Raw genomic sequence first — 16,478 nt, 5'->3', positions numbered from 1 at the left:
TTCCTCCCTTTTCTGTAGTTTGGAATAGTTTGAGAAGGATAGGTTTTAGCTCTTCCCTAAATGCTTGATAGAATTCGCCTGTGAAGCCATCTGGTCCTGGGCTTTTGTTGGAGGATTTTTAAACACAGTTTCAATTTCAGTGCTTGTGATTTTTCTGTTCATATTTTCTATTTCTTCCTGGTTCAGTCTCAGAAGGTTGTGCTTTTCTAAGAATTTGTCCGTTTCTTCAGGCTTGTCCATTTTATTGGCATATAGTTGCTTGTAGTAATCTCTCATGATCCTTTGTATTTCTGCAGTGTCAGTTGTTACTTCTCCTTTTTCATTTCTAATTCTGTTGAGTTGAGTCTTCTCCCTTTTTTTCTTGATGAGTCTGGCTAGTGGTTTATCAATTTTGTTTATCTTCTCAAAGAAGCAGCTATTAGTTTTATTGATCTTTGCTATCGTTTCTTCATTTCTTTTTCATTTATTTCTGATCTAATCTTTATGATTTCTTTCCTTCTGCTAACTTTTGGGGGCTTTTGTTCTTCTTTCTCTAATTGCATTAAGTGTAAGGTTAGGTTGTTTATTTGAGATATTTCTTGTTTTTTGAGGTAGGATTGTATTGCTATACACTTCACTCTTAGAACTGCTTTTGCTGCATCCCATAGGTTTGGTGTCATCATGTTTTCATTGTCATTTGTTTCTAAGTATTTATTGATTTCCTCTTTGATTTCTTCAGTGATCTCTTGGTTATTAAGTAGTGTATTGTTTAGCCTCCATGTGTTTGTATTTTTTACAGTTCTTTTCCTGTAATTGATAGTCTTATAGTGTCATGGCCAGAAAAGATACTTGATATGATTTCAATTTTCCTAAATTTACCAAAGCTTGATTTGTGACCCAAGATATGATCTATCTTGGAGAATGTTCCATGAGCAGTTGAGAAGAAAGTGTATTCTGTTGTTTTTGGATGGAATGTCCTATAAATATCATTAATTCCATCTTGTTTAATTTGTCATTTAAAGCTTGTGTTTCCTTATTTATTTTCATTTTGGGTGATCTGTCCATTGATGAAAGTGAGGTGTTAAAGTCCCTTACTATTACTGTGTTACTGTCGATTTCCCCTTTTATGGCTGTTAACATTTGCCTTATGTTTTGAGGTGCTCCTACGTTGGGTGCATAAATATTTACAGTTGTTGTATCTTCTTCTTGGATTGATCCCTTGATCATTATGTAGTGTCCTTCTTTGTCTCTTGTAATAGTCTTTATTTTAAAGTCTATTTTGTCTGATATGAGAATTGCTACTCCAGCTTTCTTTTGATTTCCATTTGCATGGAATATCTTTTTCCACCCCCTCACTTTCAGTCTGTATGTGCCCCTAGGTCTGAAGTGGGTCTCGTGTAGACAGCATATATATGGTTCCATTCAGCCAATCTATGTCTTTTGGTGGGAGCATTTAATTCATTTACATTTAAGGTAATTATCGATATGTATGTTCCTATTACTCTTTTCTTAATTGATTTGGGTTTGTTTTTGTAGGTCTTTTCGTTCTCTTGTTTCCTGCCTAGAGAAGTTCCATTAGCATTTTTTGTGAATCTGGTTTGGTGGTACTGAATTCTCTTAGCTTTTGCTTGTCTGTAAAGGTTTTAATTTCTCGGTCGAATGTGATTGAGATCTTTGCCAGGTAGAGTAATCTTTGTTGTGGGTTTTTCCCTTTCATCACTTTAAATATGTCCTGCCACTCTCTTCTGGCTTGCAGAGTTTCTGCTGAAAGATCGCTGTTAACCTTATGGGGATTCACTTTTATGTTATTTGTTGCTTTTCCCTTGCTGCTTTTAATATTTTTTCTTTGTATTTTATTTTTATGAGTTTGATTAATATGTGTGTTGGCATGTTTCTCCTTGGATTTATCCTGTGTGGTGCTCTCTGCACTTCTTGGAGTTGACTATTTCCTTTCCCATGTTAGGGAAATTTTCAACTGTAATCTCTTCAAATATTTTCTCAGCCCCTTTCTTTTTCTCTTCTTGTTCTGGGACCCCTATAATTTGAATGTTGGTGCATTTAATGTTGTCCCAGAGGTCTCTGAGACTGTCCTCAATTCTTTTCATTCTTTTTTCTTTATTCTGCTCTGTGGTAGTTATTTCCACTTTGTTATCTTTCAGGTCACTTATCCCTTCTTCTGCATCAGTTATTCTGCTATTACTTCCTTCTCTAGAAGGTTTAATTTTATTCAGTGTGTTGTTTATCATTGTTTATTTGCTCTTTAGTTCTTCTAGGTCCTTGTTAAATGTTACTTGCATTTTCTCCATTCTATTTCCAAGATTTTGGATCATCTTTACTATCATTACTCTGAATTCTGTTTCAGGTAGACTGCCTATTTCCTCTTCATTTGTTTGGTCTGGTGGGTTTTTACCTTGCTCCTTCATCTGCTGCATATTTCTCTGTCTTCTCATTTTGCTAACTTACTGTGTTTGGGGTCTCCTTTTTGCAGTTAGCAGGTTCGTAGTTCCCATTGTTTTTGATGTCTAACCCCAGTGGGTAAGGTTGGTTCAGTGGGTGTACACTTCCTGGTGGAGGGGGCTGGTGCCTGTGTTCTAATGGATGAGGCTGGCTCTTGTGTTTCTGGAGGGCAGGACCCTCCTTCACAGCTCTTTCCCAGAGGTGCCTGTCCCTATTCTTCTGTCTCTGTTTTTTCTTTTTTCTCTTGCCCTACCCAGGTACGAGGGGAGTTTCTTGCCTTTTCGGAAGTCTGAGGTCTTCTGCCAGCATTCAGTAGGTGTTCTGTAGGAGTTGTTCCACATGTAGTTGTAGTTTTGATGTATTTGTGGGGAGGAAGATGATCTCCACATCTTACTCCTACACCATCTTGAAGGTCGTTATTCTCTGAGAATTTTAAATGTCTTATCTCATTTTATCTTAGCATAAATCCTAGAAATAATATTCGTAAATTGATATTACTGCTTTCTCACTTTAAAGATGAGAAAACTAAGATATTGATATTAAATAACATGTTCGGTGTCACATAACTGTGAAACCAAGATTTTAAACCATGTAGTAAAAGGTGTGAATGAAAAATAAAGATATAAGCAGTCTGAGAACGTTATTTTCATCTGATGATTTTCTACAATATTTGACTGTAGGTATGATACTATCAGATAATTTTATCTAGGTCTTAAACTACTGAAAAGAGGGAACATCAGAAATGTGTTTGTTAATTAGCTCTGGGATTTGAAACATTCTGAAATATAAACCTAGAATTTTAATAAAATGAAAAAAATTTTAAATAATAGATAAAAGAAATAAAGTTAATGCCTCGAATTTACTCAATGAAAAAATAAAAATTTCCTCATCACAAAATGAACAAAGATTTTATGAAATAAAAAGTCTGTTGGATATACCCATTTAATCTCCATCACTTTGCCAATTTTTCTCCTTCCATCACAATCATGTGCATACAAAATTGTGAAAGAAATAAAGACATAAGTCCAGGATGCTTTCATCCTGTATAAGGAAAGAAACTATTAAAAACCTATAATTAAAAGAAATTTCAGACAAATTCACCACAGATGGGGCTAGATTAAAGAGGGACATCCATTATAGGTGCACAAATGATCTTGCTCCTTTTAGGAAAAAATCAAATATACCTAAACCCCACTAATTCCCTGGGTTTAAAGAGCTAGTAAACTGTGCATAGATGTGTCAGGACTGGATCATACATGTCAAAATTTCTTTGGCAGAATGGGAGAGGTAAAAAGTAAGAAATTATAGATAATTGAATGAATGAAGATAGCTATTAAAGCATCCAAGGTACAAAATTATAAAACCAGTCTTGAAATATGAATGAATAATTTAAAAATGACCATATAAATTGTATTAATAGGAGGATGTATTGCCATTAGATATATAACTCTTGAAAAAGCATTGAACGATTTAGGCAAAAAGTTGGAAAAGTTTAAGTTATCCTTAGAAGACAGCAAAATAAGGTGGCCTCTATATAACAGGATTAGTAAAATAGAATGAGCTGAAAAGAAAGCAAAAGTTTAAAATTTTAAAAATGTAGTTACAAAATATGAGAAACATATTTGGCTTTTGCTGCTGCTACATTTGTTCTGGCCCCTTAAAGACATCAATTAGCACATATAGTTACTATGTTCTCTTTCCTCTATAGCCATTTACTCCCATTTACATTTACTCCCATTTATTCTTTTTCCTGGTCATTTTCACCTGTGACCTTGGATGAGATCTCAAGTTCATCCTTTATATTACTTATCTTATTAATATTATAAAATTTTAATTTTTCTTTTTACAGCTCCTAATATAGATTTCAATTCTACTGTATCTTTACTCTCTTTGCAATCTTGCTTCATCTTATTTAAATCCCTTTTCATTTCACACAATTGCCTAATTTATCTTTATGAATTATGTTGCTGTAGCAGAGTCTATGTCTTCCTACACACTTTCCGGGTGTCAAACATTTTTGTGAAATTTTCTTGTATATCACACAGCAGCTATATTTCAAAGCAGTATTATTCCTCCCATTCTTCTAGATGCTGAAAATTGTGGCAAGGATTTACTTGGCCTTCATTTTTTTGTTGTTTTTGATGGGAAGTTCTTTTCTTGTCCAGTATTAGTCAACATGCATGATGCATGGTTTGCCTTATCTACTGACCTTCTGTGCAGATCTAATCCTCTTCTCAGATCATCCTCTGGAGAGCAGGTCGATATGCACAGATCTCAGACCACTTCCAGTCTTGCAGAAGACTTCCACTTAGAAAACCTCTTCTATAATGAGGGGGTTCTTTTTTCAATCTTTGATGTCTGTTTCTGTTTTAAACTGATTTGATTAAATATACAAAAAGCTAAAACTTCCTTTAGACTCTTATCTTTCTCTCTGCTTCAATGAACTTTCAACTTCCAGAATATCACTTCTTTTAAAGACATGTTTTACAATTTGTAGTCTCTGCTGGAATACGAAAAATTGGTGGCATGGGCCACTCTTCTGACCAACCCTCAGACTGACATTTTAATAACAGAAATAAGTTTTAAACTAGATAGACATAGAAGAATTTCAATAGAAGTTAGTTTTTACTTTCCCTCCAAATTATATATATAAGCCAACTCCAGATCCACTAAATCAGAATCAAAACTGTCAGGGGTGGAGTGATATGTATATCACTGACATATATTACTGCGATATTGATCTCAGCTTTTGGTAAAGGACCATATGATAACTATCTGGTTTTCCAGTTGATATAAGCCCTGATTTTCTGAAAAAAATGGAGAAAACAAGAGATGTATACTCTTTCCCTAGTTTACTAAGAAAAAAAAAAAAACAACAGTGAAAAAACAGCGGGAGAGGTATACTTTTTCCCAGAGGATTTTGTGTTCCATGAGAAGAAACGAATAAATGATGACTTGTCAGTGTCAAAGTTCACTTTTCTCTGTTTGGCTCCATTTTTCTTAATTAGTTGTGATTCTTAACTATATTTTGATGCTACATTTTCTATAAATCTTAGTATGAAGTATGATTTTGAGTTCTGTCCCTCTTTTGATTAGAATTAGTTTTAATAAAAGCTGGAAGACTGTATCAAGAGCTTCTAGATATATGACAGCAAACCAGAATTTCTGAAAATTATTTTTAATGGCACTTAGAGTTATATTGCAGTTGTTTGAAAAATTCACTTAAAGCAACATATATTTTTATTTATGTAATAAAAAGGAATTTATTTCCATTTAAATTTTATTTCACTTTTACCCAAATTGCATACTTACATGAGCTTAAACATTTTAAAATTATTCTGATAGATACACGTTTTTCACATAAGGGTATGCTGCTTCTTTAATGTTAATGGCATTACCAGATAATCTCAGATTCATTCTTTCCTTATTTCTCATTAAAGCACTAAAAAATATTGGTTGTGCTACAAATTATTTGAGTCTCCAGCATATACCTAGGGCTGTCTCACTTTATATTTTCAGGTAAGAAGCACAAATGCTAACCAAAATGCAAAATTTCTTTAATTTCCTGCCAAAATTTAGGTTCTGTTTTTGCCAAAGTAGAAGAAAACACATTATACAGGATATTCCTCTCTGGGTGTTAGTTCTCCTGCCAGTTTCACTTTAGCATCATAGAGCTGAGACAGCAGATGGACCCCTCACGTTAACACTTGGAATCAAAAGATGTTTAGAGGACTGTGGCAATAAGTGCAATTCCTTATTGAGAAATTATAAAGAAAGGAAAAAGGAAAGTAGTCTATTAAACTGCGCAACTTAACAGCAAATTTGAATCAGTCAGTAAGTATTTTCTTTTATATGTGTTTCTGATACTGGATTTGAGATAAAAAGTCTGCTTCTCAAATCCAATAGTCAATTCTCAGACCACACCTTGTCAGCATTTAGCACAGCTGGGTACTCTTCCTTCTAAAAACCTTTCTTCCCATTTATATACACTACGCATGAAGTTTTTCTAATTTTTTTCTTCCTACCTCAGTAGTTGCTACTTTGCAGTATCTGGAACTTTCTCATCTTTATAAGTTCCAAATTTTGGAATTCCCTAGGGCTCAGGTTTCAGACTTCTTTGTTTTCCTAAGTGATATAATTTGTCCCCATGACTTTAAGAGCCACTTCTATGCTGAGGACCCCAAAATTTATATGTTTAGTTCAAACATCTTATATGAACAACGGATTTGAATTTTTAAAATATGTTTAAAGACTCTGTTGAGTCTTTCAAAAGTATGACTTCAAAATTTCTACTTTCTATAACCCGATCTATCTCTTTGTTTTTTATATCAATAAGTGGCACCAGGTTCCATTTCCACTCATGAAGGAATAAATCCTTCCTACCCCATTGTAAACAAGTAGAAAACTTGACAAATTATATGAAATGACTGTTTCTAGACACTGAACAAGAGGTAGTTACTTCAATGGGGGAAAGCCTTCAAAATGTGTACATATATCAAATCATCACATTGTATACTTTAAATATCTTAGAATTGTATTTGTCAATTATACCTCAAAAAACTGGGGGAAAAAGAGAGTGAGATAGTAGAGCAGTGTGTAGAAGTTAGCATCAAACATGGTCCTCAATGATTCTTTTCTTCTTTTACTCACAATCTGATATATTTGGCTCTCACATTGAATAGAACTGACTTAGGCAACCAATGAGATTTTGTAGAAATTATGGTGTGTGACTTCTAAGTCTAAGTCAAAAAGAAGTTGTGATTCCTACCTTGCTCCCTTTTGGAAAATTTTATCTGAGAGAAGTCAGGTAAAAACATATGAAGATATTCCAGGATCCCAAGTAGGTGCATGTGGTGACAATCTGAAATCTCCTGATAGCCATATGCATGATCCAAGTTGGAATCAGACTCTCCACTCCCGGTTGAGCTTCCAGATAACCAGTCTAAAACAACATATTGACTACAACCTCATGAGTGACCCTGAGCTAAATCCACCTAGAGGGGTGATTGCTTTATTCTTGACTGACCCAAAAAATGTGCAAAATAATAAATTTTTTATTGTTTTCAGTTGCTACATTTGAGGATAATATCTTATCAATAAATAACTAATACAGATCTAGAAAACCTGTATGTGGAGAGTTGTTCTAACAAATAACTAAGATGGGGAGGAGTTTAAATTCAGACGATGAGCTGAAGATGAAAGAACTCTTCTGAGAGAGTTAGTACCTTGACCAGAAGGCTGATGGACTTTGAAGAGGCTGTCAGAGGGGGCTTAAAGGAAAGTGATGAAAATTCTTTAAAACTAGAGGAATGGGAAAACATTACTTTAGTTGAAGAAAATTTACCAACATAGTCATTTGCAGTAACGTGTAAAATAGAAAATGTACCTAATTAACTGGATGATTAAATTAAGAAAATTTCCACACAAAGTGTTGATGATGTCATCTGGTTTCTCCTTGCTCCTTCACCAAAAAGGTGAAGTTTGCTATACATAGTTACCAAACCACTTCCCAGTATACACACAAGCTTGATCTAGTGTAGCTCTGCTGATCTCTATTCTCACAATCCACTGTTTAGTACTTTTTTCCTTTTTAATATTATAAGGGATGGAGGGAGAGTGAGTGGTATAGTATTATATGAATGGAATTATATAGTTGTAAATATATATTTCAATTCTTATGGCAACCAATAATTTTTAAATAGATATAACACTGATATGCTAAAAAATAAGAGGAAATGGAATCATATATAATGCTCAATTAAACTAGAAAAGCAGGACAGGGGAATATAAAAAAGAAACAAAGAACAAATGCAACAAATAGAAAACTGTAACACCAAAGAAATGAAGTACTTAGGTTTAAATCTAACAAAACATGTGCAAATCTATAAAAGGAAAACTACAAAACTCTGATGAAAGAAATCATAGAATATCTAAATAGATACATATTCTGTGTTCATGTATAAGAAGACTCAAAATTGTCAAAATGCCACTTCTTTCCAAATCGATCTATACATTCAGCGTAATAATAATAAAAATACCAGTGTATCATTTTGTGCATATCCACAAACTGATTTTAAAATTTGCGTGGAAAGATTAAAGACCCAGAATAGCCAACACAATCTTGAAGAAAAAAAATAATTTCAGAGTAATGACACTTCCTGACATCAAGAATAACTATAAAGATAAGGTAATCAATACAGTATAAAATGGCAAAAGAGTAGAAAAGTAGATTAATGGAACAGAATAAAGAGCATAGAAATATAGGCAACTCACACAATATTCAATAGACTCTAACAAATACAGGCAACTTGTCTTTGAAAAAGGAGAAAAGGAAATTGAACACAGAAAGCCTAGTCTTCTCAACAAATGGCTCTGGAACAACTGGACACTCACATGCAAATAAGAATGGATCTAGACGGAGACAACACCTTTCACAAAAATTAATTCAAATGTGTCATAGTTCAAAACTTAAAACATGTGACTCTAAAGATTCTAGAAAATAACATAGGAGAAAAGCTAGGTGACCTTCGGTTTAGGGATGACATTTTAGATACAACATCAGAAGCATGATCCATGTAAGACAAAATTGGTAAGTTGGACTCATTAAAATTAAAAAAAAAGAAAAGCAAACCTCTTCTGCAAAAGTCTCTATTAAGATAATGAAAAGACAAGCCACATCCTGAGAGGATATTAGAAAATCACATATATGATAAAGGATTGGCATTCAAAATATACAAAGAACTTTTAAACTCAACAATCCGAAAAAAAGCAACCCAATGAAAAAATAGGCAAAAGATCTGAACAGACACCTCCTCGAAACAGATATACAATTGGCAAATAAGCATATGAAAAGATACCATATGTCATTAGGGAATTGCAAATTAATACAACAATGAGATACCATTATACACCTATTCAAATGGTGAAAATCCAAAACACTGACAATACCAAATACTGGTGAGGGTGTGGAAAAATCAGAACTCTAATTCATTGCTAGTGGTAATACAAAAAGGTACAACCTCTTTACAATACAATTTTGCAGTTTTTACAAAGTTAAACATAGTCTGACCCTACTAACCTATAATCTCTTCTCTGGGTGTTTACCCCAAAGAGTTGAAAACTATATTATATTTACATGAATACCTGCACATAAATATTTATAATTGCCCAAACTAGAAGCAATCATATGTCCCTTAATAGGTGAATGAATAAACAAAGAGTGGTATATCCATACAGTGGAATATTATTTATCAATAACCAGAAAATAAACTATCAAGCTAGAGAAAGATACGGAGGAAACTCAGATGCATATTGCTAAGTGAAAGAAGTCAATACTTCAAAACTATATAGATATGAAAATGATCAGTGGTTACTAGCTGTTTGGGAAAATGTAGAGTGAAGAGGATGAATAGGTAAAGCACAGGAAACATTTACATGCTGTTTATAGTGCTGAAAGTAATCTGTATAATACTATAATGGTGGGTACATGACATTATTCATTTGCCAGAATTCGTAGAACTGTGTAACACTAAGAGTGAACTCTAATGTAAACTATGGACTTCAGTTAATAATAATATAACAATTTTAGCTCACTACTTGGAACAAGTGCAATGTGTTAATGATAGGGGGAACTGTGAACAGAGAAGGGAGATGTATGGGAACTCATTGTATTATCTGCTGAATTTTTCCGTAAACTTAAAGCTACTCTGAAAAACAATGTATACATTTTTTTTAGAAAACATATGATAGCATACGTCTTATCCTCAAAAGGTTGACAGTTTGGTTGAGAAAATACCTCAGAGAGCAGGATAACATAAACCTCTGGAAGCAGAAGTACTTTAATTTATACACAATGATAGAGATTCACTTGTAGCAACAAAGTATCTTTTTAAAATTTATTTTTTTTATTTATTTATTTTTGGCTGCATTCGGTCTTTGTTGCTGTGCTCAGGCTTTCTCTAGCTGTGGGAAGCAGGGACTGGCTACTCTGTTGTGGCTCGTGGGCTTCTCATTGTGGTGGCTTCTCTTTGTTGCAGAGCACGGACTCCAGGGCCCATGGGCTTCCGTAGTTGTGGCGCGGGGGTCAGTAGTTGTGGCACGTGGGCTTAGCTGCTCCACGGCATGTGGGATATTCCTCGACCAGGGCTTGAACCATGTCCCCTGCATTGGCAGGCGGATTCTTAACCACTGTGCCACCAGGGAAGTACTGCAACAAACTATATTTAATCTGCTTGATTTAATCACTTCTCTTTAAAAAGCCAATATAATTTAAATATTTAGGGTAAAAATTTCATCTGTGAGGATCTTCACAATTAGAGGACAGGAAAAATAATCTTTGTTAAATATCTGATGTTATAAGAAGCCTATCTTCTTGACTTTCTCCCTAACTCCTTTCACAGTATTTGATAGAGTGGGAATCATTTAATCCTCTACTTAGCATTGGAAAATAAAAGGAAATAGAAGTCCATTTAAAAAATTTAGTCAACTAAAAAACAGAAAAAACAAATTTAGTCAACTAAATGAAAGTTATAATTTAAAATTCACTGTAAAGGCCTAAAAGATTAAAATGCTTACTTTATCATTTAACTAAAATATTTTTACTTTGGTAGAAGCAATGAAATTTAAGCATATCCTTCTATGAGGGACCTTGATTAGGCCTCATTGTCATTGATAGTCACAGCATATTATTATTATGGCATTTTATTTTGATTTAACTTTTGAAAATGCTTTTTCTTAATTCCTTGAATAATCTACACAATCCTTTGTAAACTGTATCATAAATATCCTTTACCACGACATATTCATAATAAGATAATTATTAGGCATACTCTATAATATTACATGTTACTTGCAAAATACAACAATGGACCAAAGCAAGAAAAGAGTTATATATTCTGAATTTGATTGTGTATTCAGCTGTTTTCTAATGGGAATTTCTACAGAAGATATAATTCAACCTAGAAAAGATGGAGCTAATGAATGCTAGAGAAACAAATTAAAATTCTGCCAGACATTGATGGGTTGCAAATGTGTTTTAATTTCTAAGGAAAGATATCCAGGTGTCATCGTGAACAACTCAATAAAGATGTCAACTTAATATTCAACAGTAGCTAAACAAGATGTTTATTTGAATTATGAAAGGTACAAAATACATGACATAAGAAAATAAAATTGTATAAAGAGAACAATAAATGGTAATGTTTTAGCAATTGTGTTTATTGTTAGATATTTCCTGTTCATCAGAATATATAAACAATTCTATATTCATTACGTATATATATTGAGAACCTACTTATATAATTGGGGGAAATGGTCAGCAGTGTTCCATAGGAGAGGTAATTTTTGAACTTCTTTTGAATAGTTAGCAGCAGATGCCAAACAGACAATGGTATTAAAAGGATCCAGGAAAAGAGAACAGCACCAGCAAAACCTTGGAGATTTAAAACTAACTTGTGTTTGGAAGACAACATGTAGCGCAATAGAATTTTTCTTTGTGTTACCTAAAATGTAGATACAGTCAGATCACAGAATTCTCAAATGCTATGGAAGAGAGGGTTTGGAATTACATGATGATACACATAAAAATAATGTACTTTATTAGACTATTGTACCCCAGGTAATGTGTTAAGTATATCACATAGCCTCATGAGAATTCTATGAAGGAGATACTTATGAGTCTCACTATACAAATGAGAAAACTAAGAAATAGATATGTTAATTTGCCCAATATCCAAAATAGTTGATAATAATTAGTATGGCAGGAATTGAATCCAGCATGTTTAACTCTTAAGCATTACCCATAATCGAAAATAAATATCAACAAGGGAACTAGTGTCATGCATTGAGGAAGAACTCACAGTGCATCAGCTATGAACAGTCTTGCTTTAATGGCCTGCAGGAAAATACCCATGACTCAGTAGTAGATCACTTCCAAGGGATTTTCCTTCACTTTAACAGAGTTAATGTGTTGGTGTTTGCATGATATATCATCTTCCTTCTTTTACTTTAACTCTTATGTTTACATGTGTCTATTATAAAAAGCATATAGTGCAGTTTAGTTGTTTGTTATTTTAAAATCATTACCTTTTAACTAGGGAATTTATCAATTTCTATATAAGATACTGATATATTTGGGTTTAAATAGACCATCTTACTATTATTTACTATCTGTCCAGCCTATTCTATCTTCCTATTTCCTTTGCCACCTTTCTTGTAGTGATTATTTTCAGTGTTCCAGAGGATCGCTAGTAGTCAGTTATCCAGAAGCAAAGTAGTGCCCAGAGATTACAAATATACATGATGTTTTGGAGGAAATTAAATATGCAATAAAGCAAGTCAAAGTAATATGAAAAGGAAAGTAACAAGAAAAAAAAAGCAAGGTGTGAGAAAGTGGGCTAAACCTGACAAATAAAAAAGTCATAGAATACTCCTTACCTCTACAAAAATATCTGTATGCCACTCTGAATGATGTAAGCACTGTTTAATGATTTTAGACTTACAGGATCGATCTAGAGAAAGTACATATCTAATTATGTGTACAGAACAGAGGTAGGTATCATTAACCTTGACAACATTTGAGAAAAACTAGCGGTGACGGGAGGTGAGAAGATGAAGTGGGAAGTCAGGAGGCAATTTGTTTGATGAAGAATAATATTCAGAGCAGTATTCTGAAATCTCCAAAATATACCTATACTGTTAACTCACTGAAGCTACCCACTGTTGGAGACAATCTCTCTAAATCCTGGCTACTTCCGGCCTGGCCTGGCAGCCCAAGAGCTGATGGGATCAAGATCCCAGAAAAACTACAAATCATCATAGAGCATTGGTTGTGAAGTTCTACTTAAGATTATAGGTGTAACAAAGAGAGGAATTTTAAGTGGTTAAATATGTCTAAAACTGGGACACAAGAGAATGAAAGGGTGATTTGATCTTAGTCCTCATCTATCATAATAAGAAATCAAAGTTTGACATAAAAATAGTATAGGTATGGGGCTTCCCTGGTGGCGCGGTGATTGGGAGTCCACCTGCCGATGCAGGGGACGCGGGTTCGCGCCCCGGTCCGGGAGGATCCCACATGCCGCGGAGCGGCTGGGCCCGTGAGCCATGGCCGCTGAGCCTGCGCGTCCGGAGCCTGTGCTCCGCAACGGGAGAGGCCACAACAGTGAAAGGCCCGCGTACCGCAAAAAAAAAAAAAAAAGTATAGGTATATAAGCATATCTAAATATGGATATAGAAAGACTGAAAAGGACTCAAAAAGAAAAACAGATGTTTTTGCTTTTAAGAAGCAGTAACAAAGAAGAAGAAGGATAAAGAGAGACCTGTAAGTTCTATTAAATATCTTTCTAGGCCTTTTAAACTTTTTAATCCTATATGCACATAACTTTCTATATGACTTAGGATCTGTTAGATAAAAGAGTATTTATGAGGCATGTAGTAATATTGTCACCAGCAAAATGGCGATTCCTTAGGTTCTTGCCCTCTCAAAAAGAATTCAGTTGAGAGACATAGAGCAGTTTTAAATTGCAAGAGTTTTATTAAGCAAAGCAAAAGTACACTCCCTAGAAAGGATGAGAGTGGGCTGCCTGGAAACCAGAAGCAACCCTGCAATGGGGGTAGGGTCAGTTTTTCAGAGTGGTGGAAAGTCCCTCCCTGTGTCCTGCATCATTTGACTGACAAGTTGATTGACAGCTTTATGTTATATAACTTTTCTCCTTGTGCACAGGCACTTACCCACAAGCACCTAAGTGAAACCCATTGCAGGGGGGTGGGGTAGGGCAAAAACCGCAATGCTAATTTATTACAAATCTAGCATAATGAACCCCGGGTTACTTTGAGTCACATTTTAGGCCTTGGTGCACCTGTGCCAACTTGTGCTGGTGGGTTTTATCTTGTTTGGTCCTGATAATGCTGGAAACTTAGCGGTGCTTGACCACAAAAGGAGGATCTCTGAGCATGTTCTTGTCGCCAGTGCCCAGGTGGGGGAAGGAAAGATGACTCTGTCCAGGAGGGAGCAGAACCTGCTCATGTCTGACTAGCTATCTAACAATATGAGAAAGTCAAACAATAATAAGAGCTCTAAAAAAAGGTATAAATAAAATATGGAAAGACAGAAGTAATTAATATAGTCATTGAAATAAAAATGTAGGCTCAAGAGCAACTTTTCATTCATGTTTTCCTGGAAACTAAGAGAAAATTCTGTAGAAAGTATATAGACAGTGTAAACTGATCATTTAAGTTAGTTTATTTCTTAAAGCAGAATAAAACTCTGACCTCCAGATGTCGGGAGAGAAGCAAATAATTGGCTGCCCTTAGTCCAGCTCTACTGCTCACCCAAGGAAATACTGAAGAGAAAGGAAGCTCCCAAGTCATGATCTTTCACTTTCCATCTCCCAAACAAAAAATAGTCTCTCAAAAGACAGCTAATTGTAGTCCTCACCAAGTTAGGAACTTGGAACTCATTAACAGTGACATTTTAAAAATCTTTCAAAATCTATACCTTTTCTGTAGGAGAGGTCTATCTTCTAAAGAAGACAGAAAATGATAGTTGTATAATAAAGAGAAAAAACATTTAATAGGTTATAAAAATAGAGGTGTTTATGGACAATAGAGTACAAGTTCTGGTATTTTCACCTGAGTTCAGCTTCCTTCTTTCTTTATCCTTGCATAGCACAAGGCTTGACTTACTGCTAAAGCACTTATTATCTCTTACAGGAAATACTGACATATGTCTATCTCATTCAACAATTTCCTAGGAAAAATAAATGATGTTTTATTTCTTTACCTCTTTTATTGTCCATCTTAATCATCCTTGTTGTGCTAGTCATCTTTTGTATACATTGTCTTTAATAAATTTGCTTTGACTGGACTGAGCTCACCCGATAATTATTGGTTAGGTTAAAAAAAATAGTGAATGTCTCTGGTACAAGGGCTAATAACAAAAGTAAGGGGCTAGATTAAATTTAATATTTCTCCCTAATTGTCGAAATAGTTTTCTACTTTAAACTGATTTTCATTTTCCATTAAATAATCAAATCTAGATTAGGCTTAATAGTTCTAAAACAATGCTGTTACTAAATATTGTCGATAACATGTTCAAGTTTAAAGCCATTCTGTTTGGCTCTAGAGAGCTGCAGGTTTCAGGCTGGAGTTTTAACTAGAGATTACAGATTGACTTATTATTTATCATTGTTTTGGGACCATAAATCTAAGATGTGCACCTATCTGCAAAAGAATACAAAACATCAGTATTCTCATAACACAGATTTTAAAAGTGCTTATAAATTGCTATATTCCTTTTCATTTCTTACATATGCATATGAATAGATGTATGTACATATCTTAAATACATACATAAATATATATACATATGTTTTACGTGTCTTTACAATTGTGATAATATTGAAAATAGTGTACCTGTGTTCACAGTAACTCTATGATCACCTCTAATTAGAAAACTTACACCTAATTGCAAGGAACAAGTTTCTCACCTGACCAAAGTTCTGCGATGTCTTTTCACTTTCTTATCTTGTATTGTGTGTATCCAGAGGCTACAACCCCCACATGTACCAATGCAGATTGTCTGATGCAAAATATTGTGGAATGACAAGTCTTAAAGGATCATCAATAATGGAGGCGGAGGTAAAGGTTAAAAAAAAAGTCAACGACCTGTAAGAACTTGAGAAAAGTTGTTCACTAGAAAATGCTGCACTTCTGTCTCTTGTCTTTACTTTATGGTGCTGTTGTTTTCAGTTGTTTCAGGGATTTTCAGTGGGTATTTTAATTGGAGGTTAAAGCAAGATAAATAATACACTGCATGACAGCTAACATAACTTACAGAATCTTCTTCTGAGTCAGTTGTATTTGTTTAAATTATTTTTTCCAATTTTGAAAATAATGTACTATAAACAATTTAAAAATTATAAATGTAAACATATAACACTTATGCCAGATATTGTAATAAGAGCTTTACATATATTACCCTATCTAATCTTCAGAAATTTTCAGTTATTAGTATCCCTATTATACAGCTGTAGAAATATGAA

The sequence above is a fragment of the Stenella coeruleoalba genome, assembly GCF_951394435.1.
Source record: "Stenella coeruleoalba genome assembly, chromosome: 11".
Classification (NCBI taxonomy): Eukaryota; Metazoa; Chordata; class Mammalia; order Artiodactyla; family Delphinidae; genus Stenella; species Stenella coeruleoalba.
The sequence above is the reverse complement of the archived record's forward strand: the minus strand, read 5'-3'. Positions refer to the sequence as shown.